General features: G+C 35.8%; 1 protein-coding gene across 6 annotated transcripts in view; it reads right to left on the reverse strand.

Moving 5' to 3' along the window:
- The window catches only part of fndc5b (fibronectin type III domain containing 5b), a 69,472-nt gene that overhangs the window by 42,816 nt on the left and 7,098 nt on the right, over window positions 1-19,558 (reverse strand). For 2 of the 6 annotated variants that reach the window (XM_073930852.1, XM_073930853.1), the window contains exon 2: window positions 5,339-5,457. The exons of 3 other annotated variants lie outside the window; for them this stretch is intronic. The gene's annotated coding sequence lies outside the window, so the exon portion shown is untranslated. Of the gene's footprint in view, window positions 1-5,338; window positions 5,458-5,842; window positions 5,997-19,558 lie in introns of all 6 variants that reach the window. One more of the 6 variants, XM_073930854.1, reaches the window with a different exon arrangement.

The following is a 19,558-nucleotide window of genomic DNA, read 5'->3' on the forward strand; positions in this document are numbered from 1 at the left end:
TGTTTTTTTAACGTGGAAAACGATGACATCCGAAATGAAATTAGAGGTTTGTGAAACAAAATATCTAGAAGTTTCCTTGCCATTTTCTAGACTTCTGCAGCTTACTGAAGGTCTAAGTTGTCCACTTTGTTTGCCTTTTGTTCTTGGATTCAGAAAATTCATATCTGTATTTATACATATTTACCAACCCATTTATATATTGGCCATAGGCTTGCAGGCATACAGATATTTTATTATATGTTTTTCCTTTTGATGCATCCTTATTTAAAAAAAATAGGTTCATCCCAAATTGCATACTTACACACAATTCTACGCCATTTTGTAGTATTAGTTTGTAGAATAAATGCACTTTAAATACCCGTATGTTAACATTAGGGCGTACTCACATTAGGTAAGTTGCCTATAACTGCGCCAAAGCAAGCTTGTCTCACCCCCCTCAGTCAGTGGCGTAGTGTGATTTCCGTGATCATCCAGAACTCCACCCCCCACAGAGAGGGATTTAAGTTACCATCAATACCCCAACCATCACAGTACTGTAAAAATATTAATTATTGTTTTACAGTGTTACAAAAATGATGCTAAATTGATGGCGTATCCACATCTGTATCCTATCTAGACAATACCATAAAACAGTAACATTATTAAAATACATTAAAAAAAATTATGATTTCAGAGTGTTTGTACAAGTTGGGATTTAAACCCAAAAGCCATTTAAAGCACAGAAACAACGTGCACATGCACAGTTCACTACTAGGCTATATGAGACAGAGGTCTTTTCTAACCCTGTCAGTCAAACACAGATTCGCCAGGTTCGAAACTCTTCTGACATGATTGATGCTTTGAATCGTTTTAGTCACGTGACCAGGTGTTTCAAACACTTTAGTCACGTGACCTTGATTATGTTTTGGTGCAGTGTTTCAAAAGACTTGAGCTTCGGGATCTCTAAACAGTAGTTTCACGTTAGCCATCCCTATTAATTTATGGAATATTGTTTGCATATGCTGTTTTCTTGTAGTGTTTATTTATAAAGTATTGTTTGTTTATGCAATAAATTTTTTTGGTCTGACAATTATGCATTTATGTTTAGAAACCAGTCTGAGACCATGTGGAGAGATGTATGTACTGGCATTGGTGAATAAAACCTCAAGAAATAGATCTTGTTTAAAGTGTTTTGACTGACACTCCTTTGTGAAACTCCTCCTACGAGTCAGCATTACCTTCCTCGTTTCTTACAATGAGAGTTTGCATTAATTGAAAAAAATGATTAGGTCCATATTAAACAGTCTCTTAAAAGTCGTCAACTTGGAACTGTAAGGTTCTATCTGCAAATCTGATTGATTCAAAGTTTTTGCATTAAATAGCAAACAGTATGTGTGTAACATTTTTTTTTAATAAAAAGTCTTAAAATGTAAACAACTTATAAAAGAAGCATGTAAATAAATGTAAATAAGTTGTCATTTACTAAGAATATGTCAAAAACTTATTTTGACAAATGTCGGATAAAACCTTATAATTCTAAGTTGACGAAGTGACGTTGCGTCTTCAGTTTAGGTACTTGCACTACAAGCTACAACGCCTAAGCCCAACCGAACTGCACTCTGGCACACCTTTTCCAACCAAGCCTGGGCTCAATTCGGTGCACTCACACTTGTCAAATGAACTGGGAAACGTGTCTGGCCACAGTTTGAATACCAAAGTGTAAGTGCACCCTAAGTCTTAGGGCGTACTCACACTATCTACAGTTGCCTTGAACCGGACCAAAGCACACTTGTCTCGCTCCCGTCTCCACCGACGGCCCTCACTCACATTAAATTCGGGCCTGGGCACGATTACGTCATCAATGATACACTGTTCAGTAGAGAAGCGCTCTCGCTCAGCACAATGGAGATTTCTCTAGTTATATTGTTTTAATCATATGGGATGCGGTGGCACAGTCAAATATTTTACTGAACCGATCAGCCACTTTTGACGCTCATAAACAATCATAAAGTACTCGTGCTGCAGGAATGAGGAGGTTTGCTGAAGGCGCAGCTGTGGTGCAGTGAGGGGTTTGCGTCTTTAATAATCTACGACACTTTGCGATCATTGAACAGTAGAAATGATTAATAAATCCATATGAAACCGCCCCTTAAAAGTCACGTCTCGCTCTCAGTTTCGGGGTCAGGCACGTTTTGCACTCACACACAAGCGTACTGCGCCAAAGCCCAAGTGAACCGCGCTCAGCTCAATTCAGCGCACTCACACTTCTCAAACAATACAGGAAACGGGCCTGGGTACGGTTCGGATAGCATAGTGTGAGTAGGCCCTGAAGCAATACAAAATACCCAAATTGTTCTTAATTATTGTAATGATCTGATCACTACATGGAAAATGTTTTGTATACATAGACATCACCGTTTAAAACTTCTATTGTATAACTCCTGGTTAACTATATACATATACTGTCCACCCTATACACAAGACCCTAAATTTTTCTGATTTTGATCATAATGCAATGATGTGCACCTTTTGTAAAGCTGCTTGGAAGGATAATGTAAAAAGTGCTACACAAATAAACTTGATCAGAACAGAATATACGTATTCAACCAATACAGACATTGTGGAATATTGAACAATTCATGCACCCTATGGTCACAGCTTTACTCACTTTTAAAGAAGATGAGGAGCTCTAAGGCACTGATGTTGGATTACTTGATTTATTTTGGCCTATACAAGCAAAATGATTACACTATTTTTGGATGGTAATCAGGGTTGTACTCATGACAGGTATATATGTAATACTTAATAAAAATGAGCTTAAACAACACTATTCTCAATATTTTTGTGGGGACAACTTAATTGTTTTAAGTTCAATCTACTTGTAACCGGCATAATTTAATTTACCCGCTTTGCTTGCTTTATTTGGAGTCACAACTGGAGGTTATAGACAGATAGGATTTAAGTGAGACAAAGTAGAGTAAGAGCAATTCGAGTTTGTTTGCGAGCTAACAGGTACAGCTCAGAAGAATGCCTTGAGCTTTTATTCTTTAGTATCCCTTTGGCAAGCAGAGTGAGGTATTTTCTGTTTATTGTTTGATTTATTTGAAAAATGTTAGATGTTTTATGAATGTTTGTTGAGTTCATTTTTTCCTGTTATTTGTTTTGTTTTTTTGTAGTTTTACGGTCCTTTGGTGCTACAGTGCTACACAGTTCTATGATGTTATGTGCAAAAAGATGTTATGTGCTATGAGCTCACTAACCAGATGAAGATGAGAATGGATGCTTGTATGTAACAAAGATTTGAGATGATGACTTCGGTGACAGTTTATTGCATCTACGTAGACAATTGAAATGCACCTGTCAAAACTCTCTGCCTCTTTACTGAAGCTAAAGGGCTGCTACGCTACTTAAATTTGTGAACTTGATCGATTCTTGTTGGGACAACATGAATGAATTGTGTGGATCCCTGCATTTTTTACAGTGTACTATTTGTTAGTATAGCTATTTATTTCATTAATTTAGAATGAATGAATACATGAATAAATGAATAAATTTAGAATGAATGAATTCGTGAATATATAATTGATGAACAATGCCGGAGCTAAATAGCTTGTTTCAAAGGACAGGACAGAATATAACTTGATTAGTTCAAAGTAATTCAAATCATTTCAATAATTCATTTACAAGTAAAGGTAAGACCAGTGTGCAAATCCTGTGTGTGTGCGTGCGTGTGTGTATTTGTAAGTGAGAGAGAGTGCCTGCGCATCCGCCGTGGTGTTGTGTTGCTTATTATATATGGAAAGCCAAATGAGTCAAATTGCGCCTATTACCAAATCTCTATCATCCTCGAAATACAGAAAAGTCTGCACTATTATTTATTTAAATATTTATTTATGCAGGAATTTGTGGATTTTTGTATACATTTATTTATTTATTTATTTGCATATTTATTTATTTATTACTTTATTTATGCACAAATTCATGGATTTGTTTACTCATTTATTTAAATATTTGTGTATTTATTTATTTATTGTTTCAGGTTTTGTAATATATCTATGATAAAAGGAAAAATGTGGATACTATGCAAGAGCAGCACTATGGCATATATAACACACATCGCAACAGTTTAAATATAAGAGTGCTGAAGGTGGATCATCATTCAGTTCGACGCTCTACTACACAGGTCTTTCCACTTTCATGTGCTATACTGTGAAGTAATGGGAGGGGCTGATTATAATACTATACAAAGTCGTCATTTTACGCTCCCTTTGACATACAAAAGAGGTAAAAAAAAAACAACGAAAAATGGCATTCTTGGCTGGATCAAAACACACAGTTTTTGCATCGATTTTGCTCTGCAAAACACAATAATTGCAGCGTTTGCACTGCAAAACGTCGGGATTTTTTCCATCTTTTCATCCTTTGGTAATACTGTAGAGTAGGTGTAATTTCACTTATTTGTCTTTCCATAGTTATAGGCTGTCTGTAGCGTCCAACTTGGTGTTTTTGGTAGGCATATTGACTTGCTATACATATACGTTACTCATTGGCCCAATATGTACCTGCCATGTGTATAAAAAGAATACTGATTTGATATATGAAAGACAATCGATAGTTGGAAAATATTGAGTTTGTTGCTATTGTACCTTGTTAATTTACATGATCTTCATAGGCAATCTTGAATTATGATTCAAGCACAACTGTATTTGTAGCCCAAATGCCTCATTCTGTGTAGGTTTTTTTCTCTGTTATGTCATTCTGTCTTTTTTTTCTGATGCTGAAGAGAGCAGTGTGGTTTGGCTGATGGAAATGCTCTGATGCTCAGCTCCGTGCTTGCTCTAGATCAATATTTCCACTGCTCTTTACTTTTATTTACTGTGTGGGAGCTTTTAGATGGTTATCTGAACCAGCCTCTTTGTCTTTGATGGTCATCAAACAAAAGAAAATGGCCTGGCAGAGCCTAGAGTACACAAAGCCAGCAGTCGTTCGCCCATTGGGCATTTTGTTCATGAATTAAATGGAAATGTTTTGCAGTGACAACCCCAGAAGTTGTGCAGTGTGTCATCTTATGTCAGAATGATAATGTGCCGATGCATAAATCGGTGCGTGAAGATCTAATCATCAGTAATGTTTGTTGACTACAGAGTGAAATGGCTGTCTGCTTAGCATCATCCATCACAATGTAACAAATTCACACCCTGCAGATAGGAAATAATGCATTTACAGGGGGGCTGACAGACAGAGAAAGCCAGTCATCCCTGAGGACACAATATGTCTCCTACCGGGCAAGATGTGTTTGGAACAGTCAAACATTACACTTTAAATAGGTGAGTAATGTAAGATGCATTCAGAAACATACCTCTGTATAGTTTATTGATGCCTTTGGGGTGTTTGTTCACATCCCAGAATTCTTAGTTTATAAAATGTTGTTGTATTCAGTAGATGTTGGAAAGTCTGTCCTCAATTGCTCATCTTCACCTTCATATAATGTAAATTATACAAAAAGCAACATTAATTATTGATTTTTACACAACCTGTGCAATAGTCATTTTTCCAGTGTTGTTTCTTAAAGAAACATGCCACCTTTTTGGAAACAGGCTTGTTTTGCAAGTTCCCTAGAGTTAAACAGTTGATTTTTATTATTTTTGATTCCATTCAGATGATCTCCGGGTCTGGGAGCACTTTTATCTTAGCTTAGCATAAATCATTGAATTGGGTTAGACCATTAGCATTTCACTCATTTCAGTTTTCAAAGAATTTTGATAATTTTCCTATTTAAAGATGGATCATTCTGTATTACATAATGTACTAAGATCGACATTGATGTTTGGCAGAGTGTTTAATAGTAATAATATTTCCTTACATTTATATAGTGCTTTTCTGGACACTCAAAGCACTTTACAGGTTTTTGGGGGGGAATCTTCTCATCCACTACCAGTGTGAAGCATCCACCTGGATAATGCGATGGCAGCCATATTGTGCCAAACCGCACACAACACCAGATGATTGGTGGAAAGCTGAAAGAGTGACAAAGTCAATTATGACATGGGGATGGTTAGGAGGCCATGATGGACAGAAACCAGTTGCCAAATTAGGCCAGGATGCCAGGGTTAAACCACTACTCTTTTTTGAAGACATCCTGGGATTTATAACAACCACAATGTCAGAACCTCGGTTTAACTTCTCACCGAAAGACAGCGCTCACTGAGCAGTATAAAGTCCCCAGCAATATACTGAGGCATTAGGTTGAGCTCCCCCTGATGGTCTCACTAACATTACTTCTGGTAGAAATCTAGCTTTCCCATGTGTTCTCCCATCCAGGTACTGACTGGGTGCAGCCCTGATTAGCTTTATTGAGTGACCATGTGAGAGTTGCAGAGAGCTAGCTGCCAACAGTTACCGAGCTGGGGAGTATTTTCAAGTGCTGCATAATATCATTTCACCTGCTGCAGTAATGGTACGTCAGCAAAATTCCCTGATTATTAAGCCAAATGAGAGTAGTCCTTAGCTGTATCAACCTAGTAAATTGCTGTGGTCTTAGTCAACTTAACTATACAGGAATCAAGCTTTAAATAAGAAAATTATTAAAACCTTTTTTTGAATTTCTAACTCTAATAGTCTAATTTAATAAAGCAAAAAGTGCTTTTATTAGACCCGGAAAACTATATGAATAGATTCAAACATGGTAAGACTCAACTGTTTAACTCTAGATGAGTTTTCCAAAAAAGTTGAATGTCCCTTTAACCTAAATTAAAACATTTATAAATAAAATACATGTTAAATGAAAGTCTTCAACTTAAATGGAAATTGCAAGTACGGACTTGATAACTAACTGAAAGTTTACTTTGTGTATAAGTAACAGATCCAAATAAAAAAAAAAGCCTTATGCTCACAAAGGACAACACTGCACATTTTAAAATGCTGATACATTATTAAAATAAAGTGAATGTCTCAATACAGCACACAATTATACTTTTATGTAATTGAATAGCTTTTTGAACTTGTATTGTATTTGAACTATATATATAAAAAAGAGCAGCTAAAGTTGTATTTTTTGGCTTCCATTAAAGAAAGAAATAACATAAGGGTAAGGTTCTAATTTTTAAAGTTGAAGTATTTGGGTGCCACGGTGGCTCAGTAGTTAGAAAATACTGAGCTGTTACCTCACAGCAAGAAAGTTGCTGGTTCGAGTCCCGGCTGGGCCAGTTGGCATTTCTGTGTGGAGTTTGCATGTTCTCCCCGTGTTGGTGTGGGTTTTCTCCACAAGCCAAGACATGTGGTATAGGTGAAATAAGTAAACTAAATTAGCCATAGAGTATGTGTTTGTGTGTGTGGATGAGTGTGGATGGGTGTTTCCCAGTACTTGGTTGCAGCTAGAGGTGCATCTGCTGCGTAAAACATATGCCGGAATAGTTGGCGGCTTATTCCACTGTGGGGACTTCTGAAATAGACTAAGCTGAAGGAAAATGAGTGAAGGAAGTATTTTCCCCATAAAATAAAAATATTATCATCAAGCCATTTGTGGGTTAATTTAAAATGAAACCAATTTGGCTTAAAAAAACAAACAAACTGTTTTTAAACTATTCCTTTAAGTACTATGTGTGCCACAGAAGTTATACACCACCTTTAAGGATGGGACGTGTTTTGTAATTTGCCTTTTATTTGGATATTTTCCAAAAATCTTCAACACCAGGGGTTAACCTAATACTTCCTGGCATTTGCTTTCAACTTAAATTTTCCTCTTATAAATAAAGAAGGTCAGGCTGTCTTAAATATACAGTTTTTGTTACCATCACTGAACATTTAAGGTGTCGGACATGATGTTAACACATACAGTGCATTAAAGTTACCTCAGGTTGGACTGAGGATGTTCATTCAGTCTTTCGGTTCCCATCGGTGGGTATAATGACTGCTCTCATGAGACTCATGGGAATGTTCTATAGGTCCTTGGCTCTCAGCCAGACACCAAACCTAAAGTGTATTAGTCTGTCGGTGGAGACAAACGTGTTCTGAATGTACTGTATAGACTAAGGGCATTTGCTTAACTAGCAATCTCGCAATGAGCGCAGCTTACAAACAATGTCCACTGGAAAAGTTGATTTAATTACATTTTCAAAATGTCACACTGATCTCAGATTTGTATAAAAATGTGTTTCTGTCATGGAATGAAGAAATTAAAAGTTCATAAAGATGCTATGTTGCAATTTGTCATTTCCAAAAAAAAAAAAAAAAGATGTGAAAGATGTAAACTTGCTGTAAGATTTTGAGCAAAAACTAAAAAAAACAAGATTGTTAAACACAGAATTGTGACATTGTGACAATTTAGAGTCAACTCAAAATCAAGATGACATATTTTAAGAGGGTGTTTACACAACATCTCAAAAAAGGCGGCAAACTTTTATGCTTTTTAACCATTGAAACTAAAGAGCTTCAAGTGCTCCTACTGGCTATCACTCAAGTCGCTTTTTATTTGCATAAAGTTAAAGGATCCCCGACTTTGTTGCATCGCTCGACACGCCCATCTGATTGTCAAGAGTCGCTGTTGCTTGCGTAGACGGAGGTCGCTGGAAGTCGCTCACTCTCAGGTAAAATAAAAGGACGCTTGTCACTTTGCCACTGCAAGCCACTCGTAGTTTGAATGAAGGCTTAAAGCAGGTCGCACACCAGATGCTCCGCTCATTGCCACAACATGGCACGTTCTTTACATGAGCCATTAGGGCTGTATGTAATGGTGGAGCTTGAGGAAGAGATTGAACAGCCTGTTGTCTTCAGGAGAAGAAGGGACACACTTTGCAGATCCCTCAGTACTATCTGAGATTGTGGTTCTGGCAGCATAAAGGACTAAGAAGAATCTGCCACTGGGACTGTCTGTGATGGTTGAGCTCAAGAAAGGGATTGAATGGCCTGTTGTCATCAAGAGAAGAAGGAACACACTTCAGAGACCCCTTACTATGATCAGAGATCGTGGTTCTGGTAGCATAAAGAACTAAACAGGATCTGCCATTGGGGCTGCCTGTGATGGTGGAGCTCCAGCAAGGGATTGCATGGCCTGTTGTCTTCATGAGAAGGAGGGACACACTTCAGAGATTCCTCACTACTATCAGAGATCATGGTTCTGGCAGCATAAAGGACTAAGCAGAATCTCCCACTGAGACTGCTTGTGATGGTGTTGCTGAAGCAAGAGATTGAATGACCTGTTGTTTTCTACCATGACGGAAAGCAGAGAGAGTAAGTGAAAGGTCTTGTGAAGTGTTTTTGAATCCACTGTTTAGTTCAATGTTTGGCGTAATTTCATCAGAAACATTAAGACAGGACGGGACCAGTCCCCCTTTTTTAAGAACAGTCAATGGCATTCTGTTTCTATCATAGATCTGCTAGTCAAGTAGTTAAACTCTAACGCATCAGATTCAAGACAGCCACATTCTAATACCAATGCTGAGTCTGACTGATCATCTCTCTGCTTTAAATTTAAACCTTCAGTGTAATTCAAACGGGGCTGATATGTTTTGTGGTAAATGCAAACTTGTATATATGATGGGCTCTGTGCTGCCGTCCCTCTGGGATGAAGTTGGACATGTACCTGCATGCTGAGGTGGATCAAACTGGAAGCCATGGATGTTTATATCTTCTAAATGTTCATTTTAAGACTAATACATTGATACTGACACCTAAAAAAAACTTTCATTTGAGTTCACAAAAACTTGAGCTTTCTCCAAAAAATATTTAAAAAAAGAATTGCACCTCTGAATATTGTAGTTTATCTGCTTCTCCTTTATCCAAGGGAAACATAGTCATTGGATCTGGTTCACATCCAGGCCAGGGCTCTCATTTATAAATGTAGTGTAGGCACAAAACAGCGGCGGAAATGTGTGTAAGCCACTTCCCACACAAAAGTTGTGATCCATAAAAAAACAAACTTGTTGGGAGAATGTATTTAGTTCTAAGTAAATTCTAAGTAAACATATTTAACCTAAATACAAACTTAATTGGACCACTTTAAATCATCATATGAGACATAATCATTAATAAAGAAACGTAAATTAATTCTAGTGTGCGTTCACTCTTAGGAAGGTTTCTACACAAACTTTATAAGGCAGACCCTGACATGAATGACATGCACTGAAGATGATCCCGAAAATTATTCCTACATGGTCACAAGGGAAATTGATGAACAGAGAATTGTTTCTCAGCTAATAATCTCGAATATGCAACAATCTTCTTAGACCACAATGGCTAGCTTAAACACAAACCACCTAGAAACAGCTGGGACCTGCAACTCTACCGAGAAGGATGCTCATTAAATGCCACTGATAAGTCGTCCACCTCTGGCTAGACCACAGCTCGGCTTCTTTATTAGTTTGGCCAGAGGAAAACTGCTCCCCTGACTGAGTCTGGTTTTTCCCAAGGTGTTTGGGTTCTTTTCCACTGTCACCTTTGCCTTCCTTATTTGAGGGAGGTAGAGCTGCCCTACAGTCAATCACATCCTTCAACAATGACATTCGTCTTGAACTGAACTGAACCACCAACAAAACTAACTGGAACAATACCAGAATTCAGCTGAACTAAATGTGTTTGATATGTCAAACTTGTTTCACAAAGATGAAACTTAATACCTGATTTATTGTTATTATTATTGCCTGTTCATCCCTGTAAACCTGCTTTGAAACAACATTAATTGTACAGAAGGTATGAATCTGTAAGAGAAGCAAGCCTTTTTTATCCTTTTTCTCTGCTCTCTCTCGCCTCTATTTTATCTCTTCATTCTTTTACCTAACGTTTGCCTCCAGGTTATATTCTTGGCAATAGTGAGTTAACATGCTAAAATTCTAAACTTTTATATCTGAATGTTTGTGTCTGAGCATTTTTAGCTTCATACTTTAATACTATAAAGATGTTTTTTAAAGAAGCAAATGTTTTTAGAATGATTTTAAGAAAGCAATTCACTTAATTTGTTTGTCCTGTGCCTGAAACATGCTTCCATAGATTTCCTCTTCACCTTTGTAGGAAGCTGGAGCATTCTAGAAGTCTGGTTGTTGAATAGTGAGTAGTCGGGTGGGCAGTGGCGGTCTGGTAATACTTATTACCTAGACCTGCGGCCATGATTTAGAGAGCCCTGGCAATGAGGTGAATCTCTTGACAGTCCTCAGTCCCTAGGCATGGCAGTTGTAAATATGTAGCTTAGCACTGCTGTCCCACAGCAAGCCTTGGTGGGATATATATTGGGGTAAGTTTTGGCCTAGAGCTGAGCCTTTGTCACAGTGTGTAAACAGTAACCTGAAGCTCATTTGATGAGGAAAAGTTGAGCCACGGTTTAGTTTCTGAGTGAAAGTGATATGTTCTGAATAGGTTGTTGAAGCTAAAGCTTTTAAAATCGTATAATGAGTCTGAATTTGGTCAAAAAATGATGGTGCATGGTGGTGTCACAGAATTTTTTTGGTACTCAGTGTTTTCTCCCAGCAAGCTTCTTTTGTTTTGAATGATTTCTAATAGATGTCTAATAGTCTAAACGTAGTCGTCTTGGCTAAAAAAGGCTAAATTTGGGCTGTCAAAATTTAATAGACACATAAGAATAGGCCAAAAATGAACAGAAATGAATGAACTACACATAAAGTCAGTCTAATCGGTCTATTTGACAACTAGTTTTGGGCTATTTTTAGATGTCTATTAGATTTTTACTGACAGCCCAAATTTAGGCTTGTTTTAGCCAAGCTGTCTATGTTTAGATGTCTATTAAACATCTATTAATCACAATTGTTTCCTGTCCTCTTTCCTTTTGTTGTCTTGGTTTTTGAGTGTGTTTTATTTACTGACTGACCACACCTGTTCACCATTTAGTTTGCTTGTTTGCTTTATGTACCGCATTAGCTGCATCCGAAATATATGCTGACATAATCATATATCCTGAAATAATGCACTATTAGAGCAGCCATTTCTGATTTGGGAGCAGCCATTTCTGATATTATCCGAAACCATAGTGGATATTATGAAGTGCACTCAATCAATCTTGCAATGCAAAGCAATAATGAATCTACAATCCATGTACACTCAAAAGCTAGATAGTCCCCACAATTCACTGAGAATTCGAGTGCTGAATGAATATCTAAAGTGAAAGTTATTTAATTAAAGTAACGTTTGTTATACATGACAGAAATCAAAAGTCTCATTACTAATAGACAGCAAGCTAAGAGTTAAATAACTATCACAGTGCCTGACCAAGAAGTCTAATCCATCTGAGGGATTTCTCAAACAGCAAAGCACAAACTATTTTTTTCTATTTAAAGCTCGAATTCACTCTCTCGGTTCATTCACTCCTTTAAGTGGACTATATCAGTGGACTAATGTAGGGAATAGTGTATGAGGCTATAGGGGCAATTTCGGATACAACATGCAGCCTTCTTTTCTGTTCATTTTGGCCTGGCTTTTGGTTACATGTTCTGTAGTACTTTTGAATATATTCAATCATTTTACATCTGATCTGTTTTGCCTAATTTCTTTTTATCAACCTGCACACAGCAGGCTGATTTTCCAGCATCGCATTGCTCATGATTTGAATACTGATATGAATATTGTGTTATATTGATGAATTCTAAAGCATATACCATCATTAAACATGAAGAGTTTAACTGCTCAAAACACCTCTCATTTTAATCAATACTGAAAGCGGTTGTGATGCCTGTGCCTAATATGTTTTGCTAAATTGATGAATGTTTTTTTAACAAGTTTTTAACAACTAGCATGATAATACAAAGAAAATAATGCTAGTAATAATAATTTTAAATTTTTTTTAAGTAAGTTATTATTAAAACAAAAAAACTATTAGTGCATATAAACCGTTTAAATGAAAATACAGAGGCATTCTATAGGGGAAGTAAGCATATTAGGCATCACACTGCTGCTCAGAATCTGCATTTGTATTGGTCCAGGTGATCAAGAAATGATTGCCATATATTGTAAAACATATCAAGATTATCAATAACTTTTTACTGAAATAAGTTAACTATGTCTTAAATTAAGGCATAGAATCTGATTTACAAAGTTTTAGAATAGAAATCGATGAATGTTTTTAAGAGTATTTGGTGAATAGAAATTGAAAAGAACAGCATTCATGTGAAATAGAAATCTTCTGTATTGTTAAATGCTTTTGATCAAATTTCTGAACTTTCAAATTTCTCTTTCTTTCTGTGTGTGTGTGTCTGGGTGTTTGTGTAGATTGATCAAATGTCCCCTCAAGTATAGCAATACTAATAAATTTTGGCTTTTTGTTTTGCAATTTTGGCTTTTTTTGGTCCCCATGATGAAAACGGCTCAATGAAAAAATCACACAGAATATATTTTTGTCAAAATGTAAACATGATTTTGTTTCCTTTAAGGGTTTAATGTAAATGTAAGAGGACATAATATACAGTCTTTACAGTACAAAAATCTTTATGCCTATGGGCAGACCCCATTAAGATAGCTGTAGAAATGTGTTTGTGTGTGTATGTGTGTGTGTGTGTGTGTCTGTGTGTGTGTAGGGCTGCACAATATATCGTTTCAGCATCGATATTGCAATGTGATCAATGTATTCAAATCACAGGATTTGCAATGCAACACTGTAACATTATTAACTTTATTATTGACTCATTTTATTGAATTACTTCAATTTTTATTATTCATTTACTATTCCTGAAGACTTCTAGATGCGGAAAATAATTAAACACATTTTGTTTTAATTGTAACTTTTTCTTTATTGTATTTATCTATGCTTTTAAGATGTTCATTAGACTTTATGCAGATACCCTCACTTACAGAATCATACCAATCAATCTCAAATGATAAATTCTTTTTAAATAGAGCTATTCAAGTCTTCTGTTGAAATGAATTGTATTCATTTTGCAATATTTATTGCAGAATAACAAAATATCGCAATGCTAGATTTTTCCAACATCGTGTAGCTCTAGTGTGTGGTGCATGCGTTCTTGCCACCACTTTGTCTTTAATTAGAAAATCAATAAAAATGGTGCAAATAAAAAGTTTCAGTGTCAGAGTTGAACTTGTGATCGTTATTGGCTTTATTATATGTAAAAACAATGTACTGTCCATGATTTTAGTCAAAGTCTACTGCATGTCCCTATTTAGTTGAAGCAAATGTTTGTGTTAGTCTGCGGTCATTTACTTTGTGGAGACAGCCAATGGTCCCCACAAGGAAAACAGCTTATTAAACGCAGTAAATCATGCTTTAATGGAAATCTAAAAAAACATTGAATGGTTTCTGTGTGAGTTTGGGAATATAAAATACCATTACTTCAGCATAAAAATAATGGAATTCAAAAAAAGTCTCTAAAGTGACAGGAATTTGTGAGGAAAACTGCCAACTCAAACCAAGTTTCATTATTTCCTTGACCTGTGAGATTATTTCTTAATGTAGAGTAATTTGGCAAAGCTCCCTTATGGGGAGTAACGACTGAGCCAGTGATTATCTATTCAGTGATGTCAGAGATGACAGGAGGCAGTTTTGCCTGAAGTCTTTAAGCGCTTTCATAGCTCTGGCTGACCTCTAGACGGAGAATATTATACCCTTGAGATTCAAATCCCATTCTGTGATCCAGAGAGCCACGGCCTGCCTTGAACTCAAGGGAAACGATGCAAACGGTTCCCCTCAAGCATCTAATAACATCTTAGATTGGAGTCTGCAACCCCATCTGACCACCTCTTATATTCAGATACTTCCACCAATATGTTGTGTGAGAGATTAATACCATGCTGCAAGTATTCACAATGGCTAAAGTTGTAATTTTATTTATTTACTGTATTTTATTCATTCATTCATTTTTCTTCGGCTTGGTCTCTGATTTATCAGGGGTCGCCACAGCGGAATGAAACGCCAACTATTCCAGCAGATGTTTTACGCAGTTAATTCCCCTCCAGCCACAACCCAGTACTGGGAAACACCTATACACTCTAGCATTCACACACATAATGCTTCATAAACAAATTTCGGGAGGTGCACAACCGGTCTTTGATGAGGCTAATTCATCAAAGACATTGATTCTATTATCCAATCAGCTCAAGACCAAACCCCTATAAATAGTCCAACACATCATATAAAAATTTCCCTTTTTTATCACAGGAACCATTGGACTTACAAAATCCTTTAGAGATGTTTAATGTATTGTAATTAAAATTGTTGTTAAAAAACGTAACATACTGTATAATCGTAAAGTTCTAGAAAAGTCCGCTACATATTGGACACAATTTTTTATATTTTGGAGTGAGTCACTCTTAAAAAAAAAAAAGAGAGAGAAAAGGGGTGGCATGGTGGCTCAGTGGTTAGAACTGTCTCCTCACAGCAAGGAGGTTGCTGATTTGAGTCCCAGCTGGGCCAGTTGACGTTTCTGCATGGAGTTTGCATGTTCTCCTTGTGTTGGTGTGGGTTTCCTCCGGTTGCTCTGGTTTCCCCCACAGTCCAAAAACATGTGCTATCGGTGGATTGGATAAACTAAATTGGCCGTAGTGTATGAGTGTGTATGAATGTGAGAATGTGTGGGTGTTCCCATTACTGGGTTATGGGTGGAAGGGCATCCGCAGTTCATTCCGATGTGGTGGCTCCTCATAAATAAGGGACTAAGCCGAAGGAAAAGTAATGAATGAATGAAAAATGACATTAAAACATAGTTTACACAAAATGATCAAGTCTCAAATGTTTCTCGAATGCTTCTTATTTATAATATAGATTTTTTAACATTAATTAGAAGAACTTTTTTCTTCTCCTGCAGTTCTGTCTCCTGGAACTTTAGCTTTCCACCCACAGGAATATTTGACATTTTTGAATATGCTATGATATATGGTTTTAAGTTGTAGCAATATTTCTGAATATTACAGTTTTAATGTGTCTTTGATCAAATATATTATTTTTCTTTTCTTTTTTGTCAGCCAAACCATTTTCATCTTAAATATTTACTTGATGTGCACGGCCCTGAGATTTAAAACTTCATGACATGCAGATAAAACAGCATATAAGCAGAATATATCATTTATTTTCATTTAGCAAATTTATAATTGTATGATAAAGTTCCTTCAGTATTTTGCAAGAAAACTTTTAATATATCTGCAGCCAAAAATGACTGCTTTTCTCAAAATGTATGGTAATATTTGCTTAAATGATTGTACTTAGCTGTTAAAATACGCAAAACTCTTGTAAAAATGTCCCCTTTTTATCTCAGGAACCATTAAACTCACAAAATCCTGGAGTAAGTGTGCAATGTAATGCAGAAGATGTTGATTGCAATGAATAGTGTTGTTAAAGTATGAAACATGCTATGTAATGTATATTATTCTAGAAAAGTCCCCTACATGTTGGATACATTTTTTTTGTTTTTGTTTTTTTTGGGGGGGGGGGGGGGGGGGGGTGAATTAAACTCTTCCAAAATAAAGATTAAAAAAAAACAAAAAAAAGAGACATTTTTTGTTTATCCAATGACGGTGGTTGACGGTTTATTCCGCTGTGGCGACCCCGGATTAATAAAGGGACTAAGCCAAAAAGACAATGAATAAATTATTTTTCTTTAATGAACCCCAATTTCACCAAGAACCTAGAACCACCAATGTCAATAAATAATAAGAACCTTACATTTTAAAACTGTATCCCCAAAAGAAACCTCTAAAAAGTCTATTTGGTTGTTGGCAGCCTTTATTTGAGAGCTTTGTAACTTAAATATTAATTACTGTGATCAACCCATTCATTTCATGCAATTAACATCTCTAATTGACTAACATCTCTATTGCTAATTTGTCAGACTGACAGATTTGCTCGAAAAGGCGACATACACAGGCGATTGGCCCCAATAAACAACATCAGACTCATAAAATATTCACAATGTCCTCGGTAGCTTTGATGCGACGCCTGACACTGTCAGATGAAACAAACATGCGAGAGCCCAGAGCCTGAAACTCCACGCTGCACCTCTTGCTTTTCATCACAGACGTCATAACAGAACACAACGGGCCTGTAATAAAACCCAAGCCTCCAAACTTGATCCATTCTTCTCTGACACGTTCGTTTCACCGGCTTCCTCTGTATTCGACGGGGTGTTTGAAACTCTGTTCTTTTCATAATGGTGTGGAAATGTCACTTGCTCTCTTCATTAATATTCCTCCGTCCTGCATCGCTGCCAGCGCCTCGGAATAAAGACGTATGGACAGAGGCTTTGTTGCCACATAAAAGAGAAAAAGCAGCGGATCGGTGTGCTTTATTAGTGTCTGTTAGAGCGTGGATGTCTGTTACAGTTAATCTGTACATAATGTTACACATCAGAAGAGCCACTACAGCGTAATCACGTTGTGGTCGTATTTCAGCATATTCCATGACCAGATATATGGAACAGCCGTATCATTTCACAGGAACTTTTATGACTTTTAAAGAGGCTTTTTTGTATGCTTATACAGTACTGTTAGAATAGAAGTGTATAATCAAAAAAAGGTAGGTAGACCTCCTTCAATAAAACAATTGTAATAATATGTAGTCACACTTAACCTGTATATTCTTGTAGGTTTCTTATTAGAATTTGATTGTTTAAAAGCTGCTGATGATTATTTTTTAGTTATGTTTAACCCATCAGAATTAGGCAGAACAATAGTTTTTATGTAAAATTGCAACTTGCAGTCTAAAAATCCAAAACTCAACTCAACAACATGCAATGCAATGCAGCATTCAATTCAGTGCCATCAACAATGAACACAATAGAGGTTCATATTTATAGGTTCATAGATGTTCTATAAAAAAAATTAAATTATATATATATATATATATATATATATATATATATATATATATATATATATATATATATATATATATATATATTGTTATGGGTTTGTGATTGGTTCGTTCTGTTTCCTGGGTTTTGCTTTCTGTTTCTAAACAGGTGACTCGTTATGATGCAGCGGCTAATTTTCAGGCTTTATAAAAGGAGCTTCCAAACTGTGTTCCAGAGACAGCTTTGGAGGACCGTTTTTTCGTTTGACTTCCTTTGCCTTACCCACCGCTTTTTTTTTTTGTTTATTTGAACTTTGCTCCTATATAATTTGTTGTATTACATATTGTTATGTTAGACAATTAATTTGTGTACTTTGATAACCCTTTTTGCACATTATTTTATTTTATCATTTTTCACTTGGTTTGGGTTCCCTTTCATTTTGTTGAATGAACGGCACGTAACAATATATATATATATATATATATATATATATATATATATATATATATATATATATATATATATATATATATATATATATATATATATTCATATATATATATAAATATATATATATATATATATATATATATATATATATATATATATATATATATATATATATATATATATATATATATATATATATATATATATATCAGATGATTCACTAATTTTATGCCAAAAAACTACATTTAAAACATGCATGCAAGTGCTCAGCATAATTGAGTAAACTATTTTTATAGTATTTTTATATTATTAAAATAATATTTTACTGCTGACTTTGGTATTGTAAATGAAAAACAATTTGTCAAAAAGGGAATTGGACAGCATTGCATTTACTTCTCCTTTGGCAAGATGCTTGATTTGAAACTGGAAATAATCATTCCCCCTTGTTTTAAACAGTGGGCTAATGATGTGTTGCAATTCCTTAGTTGGGAAAAAATAAGACTTAATTTAAATGATTCTGGGTTCAAGTTTACTGCCATGTGGCGTCCCTTTATAAATTACTTCCAAAGCAAAATTTAATTGTATGTGGACAAAATGATGCTGATGCTGTCAGGTTTTGCTTGTGTCGATGTTGACAGTATTGATGTTGTCATTTTTTGTCTTTGTTTATATGTACACAATGTAAAAGCATTGTTTATGTGTGTGTGTGTATATATATATATATATATATATATATATATATATATATATATATATATATATAGGACATATATATTTAGTCACCAATTATATTTAGAAATTAAAGATATTACAATTAAATTCAAGCAAAATATTGCAAAAAAAAAAAAAATTATGACCTACAAAATTTCAACTAAATTGTTTTCTTTTTTCTTTTTATTTGTTTTAACATATCCATTTGGATGTACTAGTTTTTGGACAGTTAGCGTAAGTTATTTAGTTAGATAAGCTCCAGATTTGGCTTCAGTACTGACTAATCTAATGTAAATGCACAAATATAATATTGTAGAGCTTTAAACGATAGATTGGGCAGCATGGTGTTGCAGTGGGTAGCACAATCGCCTCACAGCAAGAAGGTCACTGGTTTGAGCCCCAGCTGAGTCAGTTGGCATTTCTATGTGGAGTTTGCATGTTCTCCCCATGTTCGCATGGGTTTCCTCAGGGTGGTCCGGTTTCCCCCACAAGTCCAAAAACATGCGGTACAGGTGAATTGGGTAAGCTGAATTGTCCGTAGTGTATGAGTGTGAATGAGTGTATATGGATGTTTCCCAGTGATGGGTTGCAGCTGGAAGGGCGTTTGCTGCGTAAAACTGGATAAGTTAGAGGTTCATTCCGCTTTAGTGACCCCAGATTAATAAAGGGACTAAGCCGAAAAC

The sequence above is a fragment of the Danio rerio genome, chromosome 19 (genome assembly GCF_049306965.1).
Source record: "Danio rerio strain Tuebingen ecotype United States chromosome 19, GRCz12tu, whole genome shotgun sequence".
Lineage (NCBI taxonomy): Eukaryota > Metazoa > Chordata > Actinopteri > Cypriniformes > Danionidae > Danio > Danio rerio.